Source organism: Vicia villosa, unplaced genomic scaffold (assembly GCF_029867415.1).
Source record: "Vicia villosa cultivar HV-30 ecotype Madison, WI unplaced genomic scaffold, Vvil1.0 ctg.000397F_1_1, whole genome shotgun sequence".
Taxonomy (NCBI): Eukaryota; Viridiplantae; Streptophyta; class Magnoliopsida; order Fabales; family Fabaceae; genus Vicia; species Vicia villosa.
Window position 1 is genome coordinate 692410 of NW_026705178.1, and position 12237 is coordinate 704646.

Here is a 12237-nt window from a genome sequence, read left to right on the forward strand (position 1 = left end):
CCCGTCATACTGGTCCAAGGCGGGTGGTTTTTCCATCCCTCGGGGGAGACGAACTCGCCGGATGTGCTCGGACAAGGGACTGCGGAAATCTTCTTCGTCGCTAGGCTCAGGGGAGTTTGAATGTCTGCCCCGCTTGGATTTAGTGCGTGTTTTGCCCGAGATTTTGCGGTTGTCTTTTGGAGGAGAGTGCTCGCGGATTTTCTGCACAGCTTTGGAGGGACCTCGGTGTTCCTGCTCGGGGGAGAGACTCCTGGCTTCAGTGGTTTCAGGCTTCTGATTCTTCCGAGTCTTTCGAGGTGGAGAGCGGGAATAAGACCGTTGGCGCCGGTTTCTCCTCGGGGGGGAGCGAGACCTAGACGGACTGCGCTTGCGATTTCTCCTCGGAGGAGACCGCGAAGAGGAATAGGAACGTGACCGATGGCGTCTCCGCTGAGGGGAGCGATATCGTCGCTTCCTTTCCAGCTCGTGGATGCGGTCACCCTGTTGGCGGATGAGGCAGTTGGTTCTCTGCAGCTCCTTGAGTAGGATAATGGCGGTTGGATCAGCGCCCTCGGGAATGTTGATCTGTTCCTCCTCGTCCGGGCTACGGCTTCTTCGTCTGTCAGAGGTGCGGGTGAACGAGGAAGCGGCTTGTCCGTCTCTGGGATCAGTCTCATTCACAATTTGGAGCTGTTCTGGTTCAGTCTGGGGTCGGGTCTGCCCGTCCTCCCCGTTCTGAACGTGTCCTTCAGGATGGGTTTGTTCGACATTCTGGACTTGTTGAAGGCCGTGCACATGTTGAATGTCCTGAATCTGTTGCCTCTGGGGCTGCGAGGTCTCATGCCTCGGCCTTCTCTATCCGGCAAGAGCACGTTGCGATCCTTCCTGCCGACGGCGATTCGTCACCTCGCGGGTGGAATCTTCGATCAGTTGTTCCAGGAGGAAGGGATCAGGGCTAGGTATGTTGTTGTTGGCCATGACGATGGTGAAAGGTTATGCTTTGATCTTTGTTAAAGAAGGGGGAGCAAGTTCCCACAGACAGCGCCACTGATCGTACCTGATCAGAAGAATCGTCAAGGCGGCTGTATCTGGCTTGAAGAGCAAGATGGGGGGGGGGTACCTGCAAGGTCCTCCGATGCTTAAGTCAGTAGCTATCAGAGAATGAGGGTTTTGAGTGAAGAATTGAATACCTGACCCTCTAGTGAAAGAGGGTATTTATAGCCCCCAGCGCTGGGCCAAGGTTCCATAATTGGGCCAGATCCAATTGGAGGCCCACGTGCTAGGGAACTGCCAGAACGTCCCGTGCTAGGGCTGAGTCAGCAGGAGACTCACGTTCTGGATGCACATGGCGTAGGGTTCGGAGATGGTTGATCGAATCCTTCGCTGAGACGTGACGCGTGGTCTTCGCGCGTGGATAACTCTCGGCGGTTACCCAGTAAGTGGGCCCAAATGATTTGGGCCTGCTCGGCTAGAGTCTTCGCGCGGGGGCAGCCCTTGACGGTTGCCCAGTAATTGAGCCCAAGGGATTTGGGCCTGCTCGGCTGGTAACAAGGGTTGGGCCTGCTCGGCCCAGTCCAGAACAGGGATAAAATCAGAATAAGTTAAATAAGAGAGAGTTTGTTCTGTACGATCGTAGAATAGAGAGAAGACGTGAAGTGAGAGCTAGGGCACAGAGAACCAAGAGGAATTTTCCGAAAAGCGCGAAGGAAGAAAACGATTATTAGGAATTCGAGGTAAGGGAGTATAATCAAGTTTTTCATGATTGATATCGGGTTAAGGTAGTGGTAGTTTATTTTTGTCTTCTATGATGTTTTGATGAAAAACATGATGATTTGTGAATTAATGATGTATTTGATGTTAAAATGCCATGAGTTAATGCTTATGATGTATACTACGATGTGTTTTGATGTTATTATGTGATGTATGATGATTGTTATGTTCTTTATACTGAACCTGTAAAACTTGGATACACAATTTTTGAGAAAATTGGGGTTTTGAGAATGTGTTGGGATTGATTTTCGTACACAGAAACTATATAAATTTTTCTATTGTCGTGGTGGTAACTGGTTACCACTTTTGGAGTAACCAGTTACAGCTGAGATACCTTTTCAAAAAAATGGGATTTTCATGGGTGGTAACTGGTTACCACTTTTGAAATAACTGGTTACTGCTGTCGAATTTTGTGAGAACTGGGGTTTTGGGGAAAGGTGTAACCGGTTACCACTTTTGGAGTTACCAATTACCGCTGCGAAAAACTGAATATCCAAGCTACTTTAATTAGAGTAATTGGTTATCACTGTTCTGACTGATTTTTGAAAATTTCTAAAATTCATAACTTTAGTTCCCATAGTCCGATTCGAGTGTCGTTCGAAACGTTGGAAAGCTAACGAGACAAATTTAATTCTAAAAAGGGTTTTTGTACTTGGAAATGAATAATTTGTTGTGTGGTGGTTGTCATACCCCAAATTTGTCCCACCATTTTGATATTATCTGGCTTAGGCTTTGCATTCATGTATATACCTTCCATTATGTCATCTAACATAATCCATGCATTCATTAAACAATAAAATGGCTCGGGATCAAGGATCTAAAAAGGGTTTAGGTTCTATGTTGTTTTGAGGCTTCCACCTTCATTCAGAGGCTATTCAAGTTGTTTTCTCACCTGTCATAATTGGAAGCTAAGTTTTGATTTATGGTTATCATGGTTTCCTTCTCCTCAAGTTACAAAGCCATTATCCCTCAAGGTGCACCTAGATCGAAGGATTAGGATCTATATCCCTATGTGTATCAGGAGATTGTAGCTTCTTATAGTTGGTGTCTGAAATTGTTGTTTCATTTGAGTTTCACGGGATATAAATATTGATTTGCTCATTTGTTTTGCTCAACACAATTTCTGATTCTCATCATACAATTGTTACTTCAATTGCAAGTTAATTCAGATTGTGAGAATTAAAGTCAAAGATTCAAGAGTTGCCATTGAAATTTGAAGGTGTAAAGGTGTTAGGTAAACCAAACTTTCTTAAGATGCAAGGTGATTGGAATTTGTTCACTGAGATTTGAAGTCACTCTAAATTCAGAGATAATCAAAGCGAACCGAAGTTCTTAACGTTGAGGTGCAAGTTCTTGAGATTTAAATAACAAGTCATCATTCAAGTGCAAATGAAAAAGAGAAGAAATGCTTTACATATCGGAAACGTGTCTTCAAATTACAAAGGTATAATGTACCGTTTCGGGTTCCTTTCAAACTTCATCACAAAGTTACACCACATTATATTCAAAGTCCAAATACAAATATACAAATATCCGTTACAAAAGTTACAAAGTTCATTACACAAAGTCCTCCAAGAAATCGAAATCATTACAAAGCTGTACATTCATTCCATGTTCGAGTTTCATTACAAATTACAACAACAGAAATTCATAATCATGTTCCTAATTTTCTAATCCATTCTCAATCACAAAACCGCACCAGTTTCTTGATAAAATCCCTGCATAATTTACACACCCATTAACAGAAAAACGAACTGCTACTTGCGCCAATCAACAAAACTGACCCTGCAGAAAACTTGCCAATTAAACCACACCTGCACATATATATCATGCACAGTTAAAATCAATGTACACCATTAAGTCAAATACCAAACAGCAGCCCTGTACTTCATAAAATCATCCCTCCATCATTTTCTCAACACAGAGCCTTCACCCATCTTCTTCTCACTCCATATTCATCTCCCTCTCTGCAACTTCAATCTCTCTCCTTGCTCAATCTTCATACACTCACCTAGAGCCCTTCATCTCCACCCTTGAAGGAGCTTCAACATCTGAAGCTCCATTCAATCGGGCTATACATCCTCTCTATACCTCACTACATTAACAACAGAACTCTGATTTCGCTCAGAACAACAACTCTCATAGAGTTTTCAGAAGGAGTCGCAAATCCAAGAAAGAAAAAGAAGAAGAAGATGAAGAGGAAAGCATGAGCTAAAAAGGAATCGAGACTCACCTGAAGAAATTCTCAGCTTATCACGTTCATTTCGCACATCAAACAATTGCAAGCCGTTCTTCATTATCAAGATTGTTGCAGGTAAGTACGTTCCTCTTTACGCCTCGTTTTTCTTTCTCTGATGCCATGGTAGCTTGTAGCTTCTATCAAACTTTGGATTTATGTCGATACCCCACGTTGTTTGAGCCTTATACACCGATCCGTTTCACACTTAGGGTTAGATTTGAGAATGGTTTGAATAGGAGATGAGAGAGTGAGACAGAGAGAGATACGTTGGTGGTATAGCTGGATGGTGGCGTTTTGATTTTTTTCGATCGGAGAAGAAGGGTTATCGCCACCGTGAGTTTAGAGGAAGAAGGAGGTGAGGTCGTGAATTTCAATCGCCGTAAAAACAAACCCTAATCCCTTTCTATTTTTCTATTTTCTTTTCTAATGTTAAGTAATCCTTAATATATTAAAACAAAATACAAGTTTCCCTCCTAATCCTTAATAAGTTTCCCTCCTAACTTCTTCCTAATCAGTCATGTGCATCGCACAGGTAAAAGTACTAGTATTTGAATAAAATGAAATAGAAATTTGAATCATGATCTGGATCCAAACTCCCTGGGCCACGAATTTCACATTCTCCTCCCTTAAGCCCAGCAAAATCCCTTTTTGGTACGAAAATCTGAATGAACATGTACAGAAAACATAGTCTTTGGGCCACAGAACGCACCCCCTTTTTTAGCCCATCACACGCCCTTTTTTTGGCAATAGGTACAAGACTGTAACAAAAAAAAGCTTCCTGGGCCTCAATCCATTGGGCCTGCACAATTGCTTAGCATACTCCCTGATTTCGTTCCTGACCCCCGATCACATATTTCTCTTGTTAGAAGTTAGCTATTGACATTTTTTTTTTACTATTAATTTTTCTTTTGATAAAAACTTAAATCATAATTTTCTAGACAGATTTAGATCATTTTAAGGTTTTAATTTTGATCCCTCTAATTGATAATTTCCCACATTAAAAAAGGCCCATAAAAATGGTAGTTTGTTTAGGTTGATTTTAACTTTTAAATTCCTCCATTAAAAAACTCATAAAAATAGTAGTATTTTTAGGTTAATTTTGCACTAATACTTGAATCGTTTTTTTTAATGTTTTTGTATCATATCCATGTTATTTTTTGTATAATTATTGTGTGATTTTGTTACTTGTTTTTGGCCATATTTTTGGCCTATGTTGTTAATATCATTTGTATGCTCCCTTAAGTAGAATCATAACATTAGATCTAGATTTCCTTTGTACATAAAATAACAACTATTAGGCTAGTATTATATGATAGTCCCCCTTTCATTTATTTTCTTTTTCAACATTAAAAAACCTAATAAATACCGACGAAGATCATACCGCTGTTTTTTCATAGTGGGAAAGAAATGATTGGGACGTAGGCCCCAGTGTATTTCTTTCTTACTTAGCGGGAGAGAAATGATTGAGGCGTAGGCCTTGGTGTATTTCTTAACCGCTATTTAGAGAAATGATTGAGGTGTAGGCCTTGGTGTATGTTCTCTAAATACTCAAAACTCTTTTTGTATGATCTAAGTCACAAACAAATTTACCTTAAAAAATACACAACAAAAAACACTTAAAACACTTAATAAATGTTCAGATTTAAAACAAAGTAAGGAAGTGATGCGAAGCCTTGTAGTGGGTTTTGTCATCATGGAATTACCCCAAAAGACACCAACCAAATCCTCTCTCTCTCTCTCTCTCTCTCTCTCTCTCTCTCTCTCTCTCTCTCTCCTTTTTTAAGGGCATTGTTATTTCTGCTCGAACGCATCGTAGGTCGATCCCTTATGCAAGAGTGTGAATGTTAACTCCGCCCAACTAAAAAACACAAAAACAAACAAAAACATGTGAGACGAAGTACGACGCTATGATTCTTGAAAAGGATACGTAGGCATCAAGTCGCGGGGCTTGAACGAGCAAAATTGTAAATATTCCTTCTTATCCCCGTATTTCTTTTGCATTCATCCGCATTTAGGTTTATACATAGTTTACAACCTTTATATAGAAACAAACATAGGTGGATACCATCGAGTACGATGGGCGTGAGGGATGCTAGTACCTTCCCCTTGCGTAACTGACTCCCGTACCTAGATTCTCTGGTCGTAAGACCTTGTTATTATTCTTTGCTAGGTTTTTTGATATTCCTTTCCCTTATGGGATAAATATATTAGTTGCGCCTCTGTTCATTTTTCGCGAGCGTGTGACAATGGTATAAAATGCATTGTATTGTTTATATTGTGGTGTGACATAATCGTAAATGCATTGTTGTTCCTCGTTATATTGTGTGATGATGATTATGTGAATGATGAAGCAATTGACTACCGCGGTCGAAATATATATGACGTTATTATGCATAATGCATCCATAGCATTTTTGGATGGTGACGCGCTTGTGATGTACCTCAATCTGATTGTGCGGATTAAGTGTGTTTGTTATGTGCTCCAATTCCAAGAGGGAATCGATCCTATGAAGAGGAACTTTGGAGGGTGATGAATCAGGTGTTCATAATTTTGGTACCACATACATTGAGTCGGTGTTGTTGTATTTACATCCTGTGTGACCTTGCATGAATTTTTTTGATGAGTTGTGATGAGACGGTAATTGTGAACTATGAGATATTATGATGTTTTGACAATAAAAGATGTCTATGTGCTACTATGATGTATCGGTGAGTATGACGCATTAAAGAATGATGTGTGTTATTATAAGATGATGTTGGTTGTAATTAATAATCTTTTCCTTATATCTTTTGTAATAAAGTGTGATTGCTCGCCCTTTTTGTTTAAATGTTGCCTCCACATGGATAACGCGCAGGTGACTAGAAGTAGTTCGTAGAAGCTTTAAGGATAGCTTAGAAGTGTGTTATTTTATTCTGTTAATTAAAGGTGTCTTGCTCTGATATGTAACATTGGGTTGGGAATTCTATAGTTTGCAAATGACTATGTTTTTATGATGTTGCCATACTCTATGACGGTCTTTGATTGTTAAGACAATTTTAATACTTAATGACAGTATAACATGAGTTTTGAGAATTTAATCAAGATGACTTGAAGTTGATTCCGTTGCGATAATTTTTGGTTGAATTATTATTAGATGTATTATTTTAATTGATGTAACCCGTGTTACGAAGCAGACTCGTTGTTATGAAGTTTTTATGAGAAGTGTGACACCCTTGTGCGGTGCATTTGTTTGATTTATTTTATTAAATTATATGTGAAATATTTTTATATTTATAAGGGTGTTACACAAGACATTCCAAAAACCAGTTAATCAGGGGCAATACACTTCAGAATTCTAAACACTAGGGTGGTCGTCTCAAGATCACCAAATTTCCTGTCAAGACGGAATTCCTCAAAATCCTAAAAGGTTTGGCCATGAAAAGAGTCAATTTTATTCGTATCTCCAAAGCTTATGAAGTAAACCATGTCATACCTCGATAATATCTGATTCTGAAATAAGTGTCGGGAAATTACGCTTGCACAACATCCTACCAAAGGAACCTTCAACATAAGCCAAAGCTTCACAAAAAAATACCCACCATAGAGGCACCTACCCAATCACACCGATTATTACTCGCAATCATATATGCATTATCATGCATCCTCATCATGCATAAATCATGTCGCTGCATTCTAGCGTCGTATCATGCATATTCGTATATCATATTCCCTTAGTAGAAAACCATATTCGAACAAACCTTACAAAATGAAAACTTCGCCTCGTTCGACACCTTAATCCAGATCCAGCCTCGTTTGGCACCTTAAACATATTCGGCTTTGTCCTCCATTCAAATAGAGAATTTCGCCTCGTTCGACATCTCCCTGAACCTAGCCTCGTCTGACTCTCTTTGAAATCCAGCTTGTCTGGCACCTTAATAAAAAAATCCCGCCTCGCCTGGCACCTTAATAAAAAATCCATCCTTGTCTGACACCTTAAACGAAAACCCAACATAGTCTGGCACTTTCTAAAAGCCCAGCCTCGTCCGACACTCTTTAGAACCTCATCTCATACGACACCTAAAAAATCCTAACCTCGTCCGACATCCTTCAAAACCCCGTCTCGTCCAGCATATCCAAGAGTATTTTACCTCGTCTGATAACCCTACAAAAAAACCTAAACCCAGCTTCCCATGGAATTTTCAATAAATAAAAGCCTAAACTTACACAGCCTGACCATCCCATCTCATGCATCATTCCCTACATACATAAAACATATCTTCCAAAACTCATATGTGTTGATCTCTAGTTTTACAACACTCGTATATGTTAATCCTTATCTTTACAACACTCATTCATGATGACCTCATCTTTTCAACACTTGTCCTTATTGATCTTATCTTTTCAACACTCATTTGTGTTGACCTCATCTTTCTAACACGCTTCCATGTTGACCTTATCTTTCTAACACTCGTCCATGTTGACCTTATCTTTCCAACACTTGTCTGTGTTGACCTTATCTTTCCCACACTCTTCTATGTTGACCTTATCTTTCCAACAGTCGCCCGTGTTGATCTCATCTTTCCAACACTCGTCTGTGTCGACCCTTACTTCCCAACACTCGTACGTGTTGACTTTATCTTTCTAACACTCGTCTGTGTTGACTTTACCTTATCGAAACTCGTCCATGTTGACCTTTATCTATCAAACACTCGTCTATGTTGACCCTTACTTCCCAAACTCGTCTGTGTTGATCTTTACTTTATGACACTCGTCCATGTCGATCTTTACTTTCCAACACTCGTACATGTTCACGCTTACTTCCCAACACTCGTCCATGTTGATCGCATCTTTCTAACACTCGTTCGTGTTGATCTTTACTTTTTTACAATGGTTCGTGTCGATCTCATGTTAGCTCCACCTTTCAAACAAATTGTTCATCAACCTATCTTCCCAACATTCATCTGTGTTAACCATTTTCTTTCCCGCACTCGTCCATGTTGATATTGATCCTTCCTAATCCACTTGATATCTTAAAATCTATTGGTCCATTGCATTTCCCTAATGAATCTTCCCTTTGGAATTCCTTGAAAAAATCATATCATTAATCCCCACTGAGTTTACTTTCTATTTTCATATCCCCAAAAGAATAAATTTGCAATAAGTACATTTTTTGCATTGCATTACACTTCTACCCAAGGGACAAAATTTGGGTCCTTTATTTTGTATTTAATTATCTTCCACCACTAATATCATAAAGACTTAGGTCATTCATGTTACCTGGCTAAAAGATAATTAAATAGGGGCAATTTTCTCCAGTTGCCCCCAGTAGAGTTCCCAAGTGTCGTGGTGTGAACATACTCAATCACAACACTCGAAATACAAACAAAGTTGCCCCTAAACTTTATTTGTTCCAAAAGGAAAAGAAATATATCGATAAACCCGCGAAAGAAAATAAAAATGGTCATCTCAACCCTAAGCGAGTTCAAAAGACGATTATGCAAGTGGAAGGTATTAGTATCTCTCCCATACGTTGTACTCAAAGAGACCCATTTACTTAGTTTTGTGAAATATTTTTAGCTTATGTTACTTGCGATCTTCTACTTATTATGGGAGAAATAAATGAATTTTTTTTGGTATTTTATTAATGGGCTCGACAAGATTTCGCAATCCTGTGCTTACGTATCCTCATAATGCAATGAGAAAATTAGAGCTTCGTAGTTCGTGGGAGAACTTAAAGATTTTCGGTTTGGGCTACGCAGAAGAGTGTCTACTTCAACACGAACGAGAGTTGAAGAAAGAAAATGTTGTAGTTTGTTCAAGTCAACATGGACGAGTGTTGGGAAAAAAAGTAAAAGATATTGTCTAACGAGACTTTGGATCTCGATCCTACGTATAATGAGGAACTCAAGACATACGTAGTTCTTCAGAAATATGCTAAGTTGGGTTAGGTTTGAAAAATGTCTTGATAATAATCACGTGTTTTGGATTTTTGAAAATAATTTTGTTTGGTTTTAAAAGTTACACGTGGACAAAAAAAGTAAAATGACGATCACACGTAGGCGAGGAAGAGTTGATTGGTTGATTGATTGTTTTTAAGTGAACGATCACACTTAGGCGAGAAAATGAAAGTTGATTGATGATGCATTTAAAATTGAATTATGGAAAAGGCTTAGCGTTGGACCATGGATTGAAAACTTGAAAATGAATATGATTTGAAAAGTTTGAATTAAAGTGAGTAAACAATGAGTTCCGTTAAATATGATATTATACAATGGTTCAAATTAAGTGAAAAGAAAATTTAAGATATTAATCAAATTTTTTTTTGATAATTTTGAAAAGGGTTCATTTTAGTTGGTTTTGGTTTTTTACTAATTAAGAAAAGCAAAATAAACATTCATAGCAAATACCCACACCCCAACCAAAATTCAAAATCTCTATCCACTATTTTTGTATCGGTTACATTGCGAGATTATAAGAATAGGCAGAAAAATAAAATACAAATAAGAGAATGGGGATACATTCAAAATAATAATGGATATTAAATGAAAATGCAAAAAATAAAGTAAATAAAACATAAAATAAATAATTAGAGAGAAGAGGATTTACTATAAATAATTAAGGTGAGTATAAATGATATGAAATCAATAATAAAATAAGATTGATGCCTTTAATAATATACAAATGTAAAAATAGGACAAAAACATAAAAGAAATAGTAAAAACAAGATAAATACTAAAAAATTAATTACTTGAAATTAAAAATAAAAATATGTTTTGGATTTTTTAATATATTAGAAGATTAAATTTTAATTGGTGCACAAAAAATAAAATCGAAATCAGAAAATGAATTAGAAACATGAAGAATAAAAAAAATAAATGAAAAACAAGTTAGACCATTATATTAAGATGAATCAAATCAATCGACCTTAAACAGACAAGCCTAGGCTAGCTCACGTTGGCTGGAGCACATGAGATTCGTGTGAGAGTGGTTGTGCCACCTTGCCCTTTGCAAGAAGAGTAGATATGATGCATGGCCTGTTAGAAAATGCTTCAAAGTCAAACGGATCCAGGCTGGAATCGTGAACGGATCACTTTTCTTATAGTATTTCAAGCACTCTCGAATGTCTTAGAGTTTCGATGCAGGAATACCCAGGATAATTCAGCCTTATCGAGTTTGCGCAAGACCGGCGAAAACTCGAATGCAACGAAGTGTGCTCTGGAATTATTAAGAGGGATTTCGGTTTTTGTGATGTGTTTTCTGAATCCGGAATCATCCTTTTATATGTCATGTTAATATTGTTTCAAAGATAGCGACCCTTGATGAAACGATATATTTTTAAAAGTTATGACTATTAGCACTTACACTGGTTCATGCACCATTTGCATGGTTTCACTTCTGCAGTATTTCGTGAACAGTTGCCAACTTTCCGAATTCAAAATTCAAATCACGGACACTAAGAAAAATGTAACAACCGGCCAAAGGCCGACCGTCTCCCGCCAGAGCCTCCTCATTAACGTCGCGAATAGCCCGATCGCTTCGATGCGACTTTCCTAAGTGCTCAAGTGCCATCTACAAGCCACCACTAGCGCCTCTACGCCCACGTTCCCAGACCCGGAGTCGGAGCCGAAGTCGTTGTCGCCGGTGGCGACATCGGCGAGTGGTTGTAGGATTGAGACAAGTGGCATAATGCTTGGGACCACCACATTTGTCAATGTGGCACTTTATCCTTTTTTTTCCTTTTGTTGAGTTAATTGTATTAACTCTTTATAAAGACTTTCAAAGTGAGTGAGTCTTTCAATGTGAGACTTTATTACATGCATTTATTAGAATTTACTCACTTTCACTATTATGTCATTTTAGAACACAACTTGTAATGTTCATTGAATAAACTACAATAATCCCCCACTTGTTCTAATAATCCAATTCCAGAAAATAGAAGATAAAAGTGTTAATATAGTTAGGTATCTTTCAATTTGAACTTAACCTTAGTAAAGACAACGCAAAGCCTAATCGGAACGTTAGGTAGCTATGATTTGAACCATTATCCCATGTGATTAGATCAGCATTGTTATACACACACTTTTAGAGTTTATTCGCCTACATATCTTGCCTAGCACTATTTATGGCCATGTGCTTTTCCTGTTTTCATGAATTTTTCATGAGAAAAACTCCAACTCTTACTTTGAGACGACACCATCTCGAAATTCATATAGGTGAAGTTTCATTTGTATCTCTTCAGATACATATCCTCGATATAGAACTTCATTAAG